The sequence below is a fragment of the Micromys minutus genome (genome assembly GCF_963924665.1).
Source record: "Micromys minutus genome assembly, chromosome: 28".
In the NCBI taxonomy this organism is placed as follows: Eukaryota; Metazoa; Chordata; class Mammalia; order Rodentia; family Muridae; genus Micromys; species Micromys minutus.
Window position 1 is genome coordinate 39,910,845 of NC_137963.1, and position 13,772 is coordinate 39,924,616.

At 45.7% G+C, this 13,772-nt stretch overlaps 1 pseudogene across 1 annotated transcript in view; it reads right to left on the reverse strand.

Annotated features, from left to right (window-relative positions):
• Window positions 1–13,772, reverse strand: part of LOC308438736 (large ribosomal subunit protein uL30-like) — a 111,174-nt pseudogene that overhangs the window by 14,039 nt on the left and 83,363 nt on the right. The gene's annotated exons all lie outside the window — the stretch shown is intronic.

Genomic DNA, 13,772 nt, shown 5'->3' on the forward strand with positions numbered 1-13,772 from the left:
CAACAAGGCCACACCTCCTATTAGTACCACTCCCTAAGGGCCAAGCATTCAAATCCACGAGTCTATGAGGGGGACATGCGTATTCAAAACACCACAGTGGGGGAGGGCAATTCTACATGCATATCCCAAACCTTAGTTGTTAATACAATTAATTTAAAATATTAATAAAGATGATTCTCAAATCCACTTCTCTGGCCTAGTATTTGTTACAAGCTCTAAATCATACAGATAGATTTTAAAACAAAATGAAACCAGAACAAATGCAAAAGAGCCATCACATTATATTCCTCCAGAGACAACGCATATTGATTAAAGTTTTCCAGACAACTTCTTCCTCATTAAGCAGCACCAGGGAATGGTTTCACTACTCCATTTGTTTGCTCGATTCGTTTATCAAGATGGGCACTGGGGTCCAATCTTGATAATTCTTAGCTACTTCCTCTCTAATCTGCTGACTGTCCTTGGAATCCAGTTTCTCTCCTTTACTTGCCTTAGTAACTAAATTAGTGTTTTGAGTACTTTGGTGGTGTGAATGCTTGTCCCTAGAAAATAGAATTACTGGGAGGTGTGGCCTTGTTGGAGGAAGTGTGTCACTATGTAGGTGGGACTTAGAGGTCTCCTATGCTCAGCCTCTACCCAAAGCAGACGACAGTCTCCTTCTGGCTCCTTCTCCTGCACCATGTCTGCCTGCACACTGCCGTGCTTCCCACCATGAAGAGAGTGGACTAAACCTCTGAAACTGTAAGCCAGCCCCAATGAGATGCTTTTCTTTATAAGAGTTGGTCATGACATCTTCACACAATGAAACCCTAAGACAGAAAGAGAGGGAAGAGCTGCCCGATCGAAATGCCACTTTGGAGAGGAAGAGTGACATCAGTGTCACTGTGGTTTGGGTCTGAACTGCACTAGAAAGGACCATATGCTGCAAGCACGGTCACCAGCCTGAAGTGCTGTGTTGAGTGAGCGTGACTGTCACTTTGAGGGCACTTAGAATTGCTATGAAGACAAATCTCTCTGGGCTCTTCTGTGAAGAGTTACTCAGATTTGCTTAGCTGAGGTGTTAAGAGCCACCCTAAATTCGGGAGGTGCCATTTCACAGCCCGTGATCTCAGACTTCAGCCACCATGACTTCTCTATTAGGATGGGTTATTCTTTTGAACGATGAGCTGACATAAACCCTTTCTTTTTTAGCTGTTTTCATCAGGTCTCTTGACACACTAAAGAGACAAGTAACTAGTGTCCCTGGTGGGGAGATGCAGCTGGGGAGGGACTAGCAGAAGGTGAGGTAGATGTGTGTGTGCGTGTAACGGGGGTACAGGACACCTGCTCCCTTTCTTTCCTGCCATTCTGAGATGAGCAGGTTTTCCTGACCATATGCGGACAATGATAAGCCGCCTCACCACTGGACACAGCAGAGCTCAATGATTCTGATCTAAAGTCTCTGAAACCAGGGCTGGGGAGGTGGCTCGGCAGTTAAGAGCACTGAGGGCCTTTCCCAAAGGACCCTGGTTCAATTCCCGTGCATCCACATAGCAGCTCCCAGCTCTGTGTAGCTCAAGTTCCAGTGAATCTGATACCCTCACAGAGACATGTGCAGGCAAAACACCAACGCACATGAAGTAGGTAAATAAAATGTCTGAAACCCTGAGTCAAAAGGAAGCCTTCTTCCTTTATAATCACAGTGGGTATTTTCTTTTTCACATTAACACAAAACTAGTAGCAATGGTGTGTCCAGCTCATTGCTGGTCCGGACTAAAAGCACAGACATAGTGCCAGTGGTAGAGAAATGGTAACATTAAAGGTAAGATGTTTCTCTCACAAATAAGTGGGTACCAAACAAAAATACAAACAGGATGATAGTGGGGAAGGAAACCATGAAGTTGGAAAACTGGAGGTACATAGAAATTCTGGAATGAGCACGCACGTACACACAATCAGCTTTGTTCTTCTAGAGAACACAAAGGCAGCAGGAGGACTTACGAAGTTATTAGCAGTGGTACAGAGCACAGGTGACACAGGACACGGTGGGGGTCACTGGTCATGCAGGTGAGGCAGGTGCTCTTAGGACACAGGGAAGCTTTGATGGTGTGGAGCCTACTCCACAGTATGAGTGTTAACCTAACATTCAGAAAGGGATGGGGATAGAAGGGGATGTCTTAGGGCTTGAATCAGGGTGTCCCATACAGGCTCCTGTCCCACTGGCCAATCCTCAGTTTCTGGAACTGTTCTGAAGACTCTAGGACAGTGGTTCTCAACCTCCCTAGTGCTGAAACACTTTAATACAACCATAAAATTATTTTTGCTGCTCCTTCATAGCTGTAATTCTGCTACTGCTATGAATCAGAATGCAAATATCTGTGTTTTTCTTTTTCTTTTTAAAAAGAGTTATTTATTTATTTTATGTATATGAATATACCATTGTTCTCTTCAGGCACACCAGAAGAAGGCATCGGATCTCATTACAGATGTGGTTGCTGGAAATCGAACTCAGGACCTCTGGAAGAACAGTCAGAGTTCTTAACCGCTGAGCCATCTCTCCAGCTCCCATATCTGTGTTTTTCAATGGTCTTAAGAAACCTCTGTAAAGGGTCTTTCCACACCCGCAAAGGGGTCATGACCCACAGGTTGGGAACTGCTTCCTTAAGAGGTGAGGCTGTGGAAGAAGCAGATCACCACAAGCAGAATTCGGAAGGTCATAATCACGTCTGGTTATGGACCCAGCTCCTTGCTTCCAAGTGTGGACTGATCCCCACAAACTCCTTTCACCATGCCTTCCCTGCTGACCTGAAACTCCCTGAAACCATAAGCCAAAACAAATCCTCCCTTCAGCTGTTCCTCTGAGGTAATTTGTCACATCGATGAGGCAAACAACCAATACAGAGTAGATGAGACTTAATCCTGGGAATGAGGAAGATGGGGGATGTTGAGCAGGCATCATGGACCTCTCACTGGGTATCTTACATCTCTCAGATATGTCCTTCTTCCAGTCTGTCACAGTGTAGCAAGAGCTGAAGTAAGAGTCCTTGAAATTCTTTACTATGTGGAACGAGAAACATGGATATTCAGAAGGTCTAAGATGAATCTAACCAATGGGGCCAAACCAAGAAGCTGTAATAAAGGACTTGCTCATATGACAGGACTCCACAGCGAACAGCAGCGTGTGCCGACTTCTAGCAGAGAATTCAAGAAATATGGCTGTTTCTCTTCTCTGAATGGGAATGCGCCTGAAGATTAGAAACCCAGCCCATAGTTGGTCCTAGAGACACAGGCCCTGGTTCCAGGCATTTTCCTGAGGTGTCCCAAAAATAAAAGGAGGTCTTGTGACAGGCACATCCTCTCTGCCTGGTGGGAGCTGGGCAGAGAGCCACAGATCAAGGAGACTGGGGACAGGGGGCAAAAAAGGGAATTGACTCAAATGTCATGGTGGCCCAAGGTAGGAAGGTGGGTTACTGTGCACACATCCTGGTTTAGGGTGGAGCAGGTCCTCCTGATGGCTCCCCACAGGCTCCTGCCCGTCATAATCCACCGTGGGCTCATGCTGCTGACCAACCTCCCACAGCAAAGGGCTGGAGAGATGAGTTGCAATAGAGACTTTCAGAGAAGTGGGCTAGAAGACAGAGGCAGAGCCTGTGGTTCAGCAGGATGCTGATGGAGGACGGAGCCTCCCCATCCTTTCCCACATTCCTAGCACAGCCCCATCCATTTCCTTTCCTTAGACTTAAGGGAGGGAAACTGAAGAAGCAAAAGCCTCACACAGACACAGATTTAAGACTTTACTATTGGGTAGATGGCTCATCCACCAAAGGACTTGATACACAAGGAAGAGGGCTTGAGTTTGAATCCCCAAAACCTACATGAAGCTAGGTAAAGTAGCACACACCGCAATCCCAGCACTCCTGCAGCACAATTGGAGGCAGAGACAAGAGATTGTGTGGAAGCCTTGGGTCATCGAGCTTAGCATGTGCTGTGGAGAACAAAAAAAAGTACCTCAAACTACATGCAAGGTGAAGCCCTAAGCCTCAGGTGGTGCGCCAACCTCCACAGCTACACAGGGCCTCATACTCACACATGAAGGTGCCCAAGCAACAAGGACACACACACATGCACACACACAGATTTCAAAGAGTAATTTACTAACTTACTATTCTACATCAACGTTTGGTTAGAAATCTATGGTTCATTCCTAGCGTGACTGCTGCTGTAAACAGCCCAGACCTTTCAGAAGCTCTTCCTTGGGGGTCTCTAAAAGAGTACTTCAAAACTGTGTGGAAGAAATTTCTGGCAACTGATCATAGGTAGGAGGACAGTGGGCTCTTTATGTCCTGCCTGTTAAGTGCTGCCTCACTTTGAGTGCGGTGGGGAGGGCAGAAGTCTCGGGATGTGCACAGGCCTAAGTCACGTGGGAGCACACTGCACCGTGGAGCCGTGATTGAGCCTTTGATGTTTTCCCGGCCTACAGAGGCCTAACGCTCTGACTGGAATCACCTATAACACTCTGACAGGTCATAGGCCAGGAATGTCATAGGATGGTTTCTGTGTCCACTGCAGAGAGAGGAAGAAAGTGTGTGGTGGGTGTGGTGGTATATATCTGTGATCCCAGCGTTCATGAGGCTGAGGAAGGAAACTGAGCTGAAGGCCAGCCTCAGACCTGGGAAGAAAGAACCTTTGCTGAGAAACTGTTTCCATTAGACAGGCCTGTGGGCACATTGGTGGGCATGTCCTTGATTTGCTGATTAGTGTACGAGGGCCTAGCCCACTGTGGGTGGTGCCATCCCTAGGCAGGTGGGCCTGTGTTGTATGAGAAAGGTAGCTCAGCTAGCCAGAAGAGCACACCTGTGTTCTTTCATTAGTTTCTGCTTCAAGGACTTGTCCTGAGCTCTGCCTTGGTTTTCCTCAGCGAAGGACTTTGCACTTTAAGCTAAAATAAGCCCCTTCTTCCCCAAGTTGCTTTTTGTCTTGTTCATGGTCTGTTGCTTTTATTCATAGCAACAGAAATCAAACTAGAAGAAGGAGAAATAAGAGTTGGAGGAGGAGGAGGAAAAAAAGGAAAAGGAGGAGGGGGTGGAAAGCTTTGCGGGAAAATGAGGACAGATGGAAAGCAGTGGGTACACAGTACTGGGATGATGTAGGCACAGCCTACCAGATCCACCACGGGTCTGGCTAGATTCAGAAAGCTGCTTGTTCCCATGTTCAGAGATAACAAGAATGGAATTCTCACCACATGTTGGGAAGAGAACATGGGGCAAGGAAGAGGACCTGGGAAGGAGTCGGGAGAGGTCTTGTTTTGAAAGGGCTGGATGCTGTGGTTTCTGCTTTCCCACTCTGCATACTTTGTGTCAGTCCTCAGAAGAACCAAGCTGGGGATTTCCAGAGTGTAGACTTCCAAGGTCAGGCCTGCCTCCGAGGCTACTGGGCCAGGGGCCTGGGCAGGCAGCCCGACTCATGGGAATCCAGACAGCGGGAAGGGAAGCCATAATTTTCGGTAAATAGTGCTAGCAGCTGGGGTGTGTCAGGTGGAAACAGGGAGGGCAAAAGGAGGAGCCGAAGCCAACTCACAGCAAAACAGACACCCAGTCGCACAAGTATGCCAAAGGTAACCAGGCCGGTCAGAAACAAATTCAGGGAACACAAAATCATGTGTTGAAAACATACCTGTACAGACCCGGGAGTACCCCACGTGGGCATGTAGGAGCAGACACGGGCAGACAAGGCATTTATGCAGACACAAAGAGTCATTTGTACACAGAGTGCCACAGCCCATGCATGGACCCACAGACACAAGTGTGCTCCAAACCCCTCTCCTCCACTAAGCCCCTCAACCTCTTCTGACCTGGCCCTTCCCCCACCCCCCTGCTAAGCCTGGTTTGTAATTTTTTAACCCATTTCGTCCTTTATCAGGATAATCTCAGATTCACATGCGTGGCCTGGTCTCAGCAATGTGGCGGTAGCTTGTTCTTGTGACTCTCCAGTCAGACAGCAACAACGCTACCCTCTCATCCTGGCGATGCATCTGGAGAGCCCCAGGGTACTTTGTGCGGGTGTCAACCAAATCTGTTCACCTCGCCAGATCAGTTTGACTGATAACTGTGATGTGCTTTCTTGGCAGCTGAATGACTATCTGTGCCATTGATGACTTAAAACCATCGAGGGAGAGGCCCCAGAAAACAGCCAAGAGTTCCTGCCTAAACCAGAAGAACAAAACAAAAACCAACAAAACAACAACCTGAACAAAACACACAAACCTAAACCTGTCTCGGCTCAAATTCTCACCGTGTCCCTCCTGGCTCTTGTCTGCCAGACTATCTTTGAAGGTAAAAGGGGCCCAGAGAAATGGCTTGGCAATTTAAGAGCCCTGGCTGCTCTTCCAGAGGACCCGAGTTTGACTCCCAGCCCATATATCAGGAAGCTCACAACTATCTGAAGCTCTAACCCCAGGGAACCTAATACTCTCTTCTGGCTTCCAAGGGCACCCACACAGACGGTACACACTTTACATGCACACACATATACATGCATAAATGAAAAAAACAAAAATAAATACTAAAAGAATTTCAATCCAAATGCTAAATATAAGCAGTCCTCTATTCCATTTCTAATAAGATCTTAATATAAAATACAGGTCTTTACATTTTTTTATTGCATTTAAATTTTTTTTATTTCATTATCTTGTGCTGTGTGTGTGTGTGTGTATGTGTGTGTGTGTGTGTGTGTGCTTGTGCATAGTACTCCTTCCACAGTGTGGGTGTGGAAGTTGGGGAACAGCTTTTTGGAGTGAGTTCTTGTCTTTAGCACACAGGACCCAGACATCACTTAGACTATGAGACTTAGTGGCAAGTACTACCCGATAAGTCATGTCATACTTAGATCTTCTCACAAGGATCACACATTCAATTCCAAACCCCACTTTGCCATCAACAGGATCACTATGACCTTTGAACCGCCTGACTCTGGTCTGTGACTACATCAATGCTGTTCTAAGCTTCAAGGGCCCACAGAGGCAACAGCGTGGATAACACAATCCTCTACACTGGGCACAGGAATTTCACATGCACATGAAGGGCTGTATCATTTACACCTACAAGGGAAGACAGACTTCTTCGGGACCAGCTGCACCGTCCTTGGGACAATCTGTTTTTGGAGGGCTCAACAATCTGCTGAGAAGCTAAGGGGATCAAAATGCCTCTGACCCTTGTTGGATACAGGCCAGGGCAGTTGACCCATCCCAAAGCCTCTTCTGGAACCAGACCAGCCCCTGAGCTCACATTCCCGCTCTAGACTTTTAGGCCATCTAATTTCTGCCAAACAGGGGAACATATTTTGCCCTGGAACCCACAGCTGAAGTAGGTGTGGCTAGGGTTGAACAGGAATGTGGGAACATGCCTTTCTAGGACATAGGGGCAGTAGTTAACTATGGCTGTAGCTTAGATCTAGAATGTTCCCCTATAAGACCTATGGGCTAAAGGCTTGGTCTCTAATGAGGAGTGTATTAAAATATAATAAATGCATTAAGAAGTGGGGTTCCACAGTCACAGAAAACCACACATGGTATGTACTCACCAATAAGTGGATATTAGCTCCAAACCTCAGAATACCCAAGATACAATTCACAGACCACATGAAGCTCAAGAAGAAGAAAAACCAAAGTGTGGATGCTTCAGTCCTTCTTAGAAGGAGGCACAAAATACTCACAGGAGGAAATATGGAGACAAAGTGTGGAGCAGAGACTGAAGGAAAGGCCACCCAGAGACTGCCCCACCTGGGAATCCATCCCATATACAGACAACAAACCCAGACACTATTGCAAATGCCAAGAAGTGCATGCTGACTGGAGCCTGGTATAGCTGCCTCCTAAGAGGCTCTGCCAGATCATGACAAATACAGAGGCAGATGCTCATAGCCAACCATTGGCCTGAGAACAGGGTCTCCAGTGGAGGAGTTAGAGAAAGAATTGAAGGAGCTGAAGGGGTTTGCAACTCCAAAAGAATAACAATATCAACCAACCAGAACCCCCAGAGTTCCCAAGAACTAAACCACCATCCAAAGAGTACACATGGATGGGCCATGGCTCCAGCTGCACATGTAGCCCTGTCTGGCATCAATGGGAGGAGAAGCCCTTGGTCCTGTAATGGCTTGATGCTCCAGTGTAGGAGACTGTCATGGCAGGAAGGTTGGAGGGGGTGGGTGGGTGAGGGAGCACCCTCATAGAAGCAGGTGGATGGGGGATGGGATACAGGGTTTCTGGAGGGGAAACAGAAAAAGGGGGTAACATTTGAAATGTAAATAAAATATATCCAGGAGGCTTTGGCAATGCAGAAGATTGGAGTGAGGGCCTTGCACCTGACAAGCAAGGGTCTAACTCTGAATTACAACAGTCTTGGGGGAAACTTTATTCTGTTGGATCCTGCTGCTTTAGAACATAATTGAACCCTACCCACATCTCTCTTTTGCTTCTTGGCTATCATGAGATGATTAATGAGTTCGGTCTAGCTTCCCCTCCCAGCTCTGTTCAGCTTTGCCACAAACAGGGACCAAAACAAGAAGTCAAGCAAAACATAAAATCCCTGACAATCACTCCACACAACAAACTTTCCCTCTTTTGCATTGTTTTTTATTTTATGTGCAGGGATGCTTAGTCTGCATGTATGCCTGTGTAACACTCGTGTGCCTGAGTTCTGAGGAAGCCCAAAGGAAACTGGGTTTAGAGACAGTTGTGAGGCATCATGTGGGTGTTTAAAATTGAACTCAAGTCCTCTGCAAGAGCAGTAAGCGATCTTACCTGCTGAGCCACCTCTTGGGGGGAAAGCACACTTTTCCTCTTTTTACATTAATTGTGTGAGGTGTCTTGTTACAGTAACAGAAATCTGAGGGACAGAAATGCCATTACGTACAGGGCTTTGGTCCAAAAAAAAAAATCCTTTAAATGATTTTTATTTTTTTATATCCTCTTAGCCTGTGATAAGTCCTGTCTAACCAATTCTTGAGATGTACACAAAACATTTTTCTGATATACCAAAGTAGTTTATTTTTTTAATCTTTTTTCCTCTTTCTTTTTTTATTGGATTTTTAAAATTTACATTTCAAATGTTATCCCCATCCCACTTTCCCCTGCATACCCCTTTTCCCATCTCCCCTCCCCCTGCTTCTAAAAGGGTGTTTACCCACCCACTCCTTCCCACCTCTTCACCCTAACATTCCCCTACACTGGGATACTGAGCCTTGGCAGGACCAAGGGCTTCTCCTCCCATTGATGCCAGACAAGGTCATCTTTTGTTACATGTGCAGCTGGAGCCATGGGTCCCTCCATGTGTGCTCTTTGGTTGGTGTTTAGTCCCTGGGAGCTCTGGTTGGTTGGTACTGTTATTCTTATGGGGTCACAAACCCCTTCAGCTCCTTCAATCCTTTCTGTAACTCCTCCATTGGGGATCCCGTTCTCAGTTCAATTGTTGGCTGTGAGCATTCACCTCTGTATTTGTCATGCTCTGGGAGAGCCTCTCAGAAGACAGCTATATCAGGCACCTGTCAGCATGCACTTCTTAGCATTCACAATATCATCTGGGTTTGGTGTCTGTATATGGGATGGATCCCCAGGTGGCAGTCTCTGGATGGCCTTTCCTTCAGTCTCTGCTCCAAATTTTGTCTCCATATTTCCTCCTGTGGATATTTTTGTTCCCCCTTCTAGGAAGGACTGAAGCATCCACACTTTGGTCTTCCTTCTTCTTGAGCTTCATGTGGTCTGTGAATTGTATTTTGGGTATTCTGAGGTTTTGGGCTAATATCCACTTATCAGTGAGTGCATACCATGCGTGTTCTTTTGTGATTGGGTTACCTCACTCAGTATGATATTTTTTAATTCCATCCATTTGCCTAAGAATTTCATAAAGTCACTGTTTTTCATGACTGAGTAGTCCTCCATTGTGTAAGTGTGCCACATTTTCTGTATCCATTCCTCTGCTGACAAACATAGTTTATTTTTTTAAATGACACTAATATTTTTATAATCAGATTCTTCTTGTCCAAAACTTTAAAAACAGTTCTAATTTCTGTCCAAATTACATATTTTTCAAAACTTTCCATTTGTTCCAAATTCTCACTGTAAACCTGTCTAAAAGCCTTCTGCATTAACTGTACAACAGGCCAAAGGCTACTGTGCTGTTTTAAGATGTCCTCCAAGTTAACTAGTTTAACCTTTAAATTCAGTCTTACACTAAGTCTTGGGGCACAAATAAAATGCAGGTGTTTTTTTTCTCCATTATATACATAAGCAGCCATGGTCGAATTTCCAAGGCTGTCTCCTCCCAGCTGAGATCTCTCAAGCCCTGTGGCCTTCACTTACCACATTCTTGTTGCTGCTCTGATCTGTGTACTTACTGTATAGACTGACTGGACCATGGAACAGTTAATTCTTCATTGATGAGAGAGAGAGAGAGAGAGAGAGAGAGAGAGACAGAGACAGAGACAGAGACAGAGACAGAGAGACAGAGAGCAGTCAGAGACATCTGAAAGTCTAGAGCACAGAGAACGTAGGAGACTGAACATGGACAGAAGGCAGCCCTGGCCCTAAGAGAAGCAGGAGCAGAGCAGAGAAAGGGTCGGTATGAGAAAGAAGACAAAGGAAGGACCAAGGGAGGACAAGGAAAGAAATCATGAGAGAGCATGTAGCCCAAACACCAGGGTTATATAAAGGAGTGTGAGTAGCCTCATGGGAGTGAAGGTGGAAAGGGTGTGTGTGTGTGTGTGTGTGTGTGTGTGTGTGTGTGTGTGTGTGTGTGTGTAGAACCTGGGGGCCAGCATTGGCTTTAAAGTGTGGAACAGGTACTTGTAGTGCAGAGGGAGCCTAGAGGCCAGCATGTACTGTGGTGGCAATAGGCACTGTAGACAGCCATTTCTCCCTTCTGTCAGCGATAAGAGAAATGGCTCAGTAGAGGGGACCTGGCATCACGAGTTCCTGAGGAATGCTAGCTTTTGTTTGACAGCCAGAATTTGGGAGGACGGGGTTTTGCAGTAAATATTAAAAAATAAAAAGGTCTCACTCCTCAGGCCCGATTTTAGTTTGGAGCTGCGCGCACCTCTGGCGTCCGGTCTGAGCCGCCCTCACGGCCCAATCCTGTCCGAGCAACTCCCATCCCTGGCGGTCTTCTACCGCCTGTTCTCTGCCTCTGTCCCGGGTGTTTCTGTACCCCAAAATCAAGCACAAACACAACTCTACAGCCCGATAGCTTTTCACACCCGTTTATATATTCAACTATCAATCCACAAACCCTCTACACAACAAGATTGCATCAAATAGACAAAGATACAAACTGCCCTTCTATATGAGATATTAGACCTGTAAAATCCTTAATGTTCATAGCTTTTTAACACCAATCAATCCCATCTGGGTCCAGCTGGTCCTTGGGAACCTCCATTTTGCCACGACCTCTCCTCATCCTCTCTGACCTCCTCAGACCTCTCCACCCTCTCCTCCTCCCTCGCCCCGCCCAGTCACTGGCTTTCCTTTATTTTACTAATTAAAATGAGAAAGTTCAGTTGGAGTAATATGACTAGGCAGCCCTTCTTGGGGAAGTGGAATTAACATTAAAATACAAACAGCTTCAGGACAATCTATAAGGGGGGGGTTAGCTTTCCATTCCTGATGTCCACCACATCACCCATTAAGCCTTGCCTAATACATTCCAGGGCTTCTCTAGTCTGGTTTTCCTAGTTCCTGCCGTAAGCCTCTGGACCTGCCAAAAGGCTTCTGAACCACATGGCCAGGTTTAGCTGTGGCAAGGATTCCACATAATCTGCTCTTGATTTTCTGCCTTAGCTGCTTTTCTACTTGCTGTTATGAAAACCCGACAGAAACCATCTAAGAGAATAAACCTTTATTTGGGTTTAAGGTTGCAGAGACGTCAGTGTGTAGTCCTTTGCTGTCCTGGCTCTGGGTCTGTAGTGATGAACACCATGATGGTGAGATAAGAGAGTGAAGAAGACTGGACACCAGGTACAGCCTTCAAGTGAGCTACTTCCTTCAACCACGCAAGTATTTAACACATACGTGAATTTTTAAATTGCTATTTGAGATGCTTGCTTGAGGGTTTTTGTTTTATTTTGTTTTTGTTTGTTTGTTTTTTATTTATCTATTTATTTACTTTTGTTTTTGTTTTTGTTTTGTTATTGGATATTCTCAGCATTTACATTTCAGATGCTATCCCTTTCCCACAATCTCATCCCCCCACCCACTGTGTCCATGAAAGTGCTCCCTCTCCCAACCACCCTCTCCTACCTCAGCACCTTGGCATTCCCTACACTGGGAAAATAAGCCTTCACTGGACCAAAGGCCTCTTCTTCCATTGATGCCAGACAATGCTGTCTTCTGCTACATCTGCACCTGGAGCCATGGGTCTCTCCATGTGTACATGTAATTGGTTGGTATTTTAGTCCCTGGGAGCTCTGGAGGGTTTGGTTGGTTGATAATGTATTTCCCATGGGGTTGTGGGCCCTTTCAGCTCCTTTAGTCCTTTCTCTAGCTCCTTCATTGAGATACCCGTGTTCAGTACAATGGTTAGCCGCAAGCATCCTCAACTGTATCAGTATGACTCCGGCAGAGCCTCTGAGGAGGCATCCATATCAGGCTCCTGTCAGCAAGCACTTCTTGGCATCAGCAATAGTGACTGGGTTTGGAGTCTGCATATGGGGTGGATCACCATGTGAGACAGTCTCTGAATGATCTTTTCTTCAACCCCTGATCCTCTATTTGTCCCTGTATTTCCTCCTGTGAGTATTTTGTTCTTCCTTCTAAGAAGAACTGAGGCATCCATATTCTGGCATTTCCCTGGTGACTAGGGATGTTGAACAAAAAATAATTTCAGAATGATAATGGGCTCAATTCATCAAAAGGACATAAAATCTTACACCATCTAATTATCTAATCTTAAGTCATTTAATCATCTAGTAACATAGCTCCAAAGTATACAAACCCACTATCTGGTAAGATAAATATATTTATGATTAAAACATATTAAAAGAAAAAAACCCCAAATGATTAAGAGAAAAATATTCTGGAGATAAGGGGACTGTAGATTTGCCCACAGGGGCCAAGCATTTGACATAATTGCTGTTGATAGATGACTTTCCAATAACATTGAGATCTACATGGTTTCCATAGGTATTCCAAACATTTAGCATGGTAGGTCACATGCTGACCCACGAAACAACTCAGGAAAGTTTAGGAATCAGACAGAGCTCGGCATAACAGAACCATTAGAATGTTCCAGTAGACTACATCTGCCTAGTACTCAAATACACAGGAAGCAGATGTGAGAGCTGCAGGTCCTGAGCTATGAAAGCCATAGGAAAACAGTGACGTTTGGCCTTCTCAAAAGTAAGAATTTCTGCTCTTTAAAAGATTTTTTTGAGAGAATAAAACAACTAAATACCAGGAAAATATTTGCACACCGTGTATCAAATAAGTGACTTAAATCCATACCATATAAAGACCTATGGACTAGGATGGTGCCCCCATGGACAAGAGCATTTGCTGTGAATGCAAGAGGCGACTTCAAGTCCTCAGCTGATAAAAAGCTGGGCCTTACCACACTGCCTGCCATCCCAGCACTGGAGATCAGAGACAGGTGGGTCCTAGGAGCTGGATGGCCAGCCTGACTATCCAAAGCAGTGACCTCCAGGGTCATTGAGAGACCTTGTCTCAGGGAAGTAAGGTGCTGAGGCAGAAAGATGGCACAGCTGGTAAAGGCACTTGTCACCAGGTCTGACAACCTGATTTCGATCTC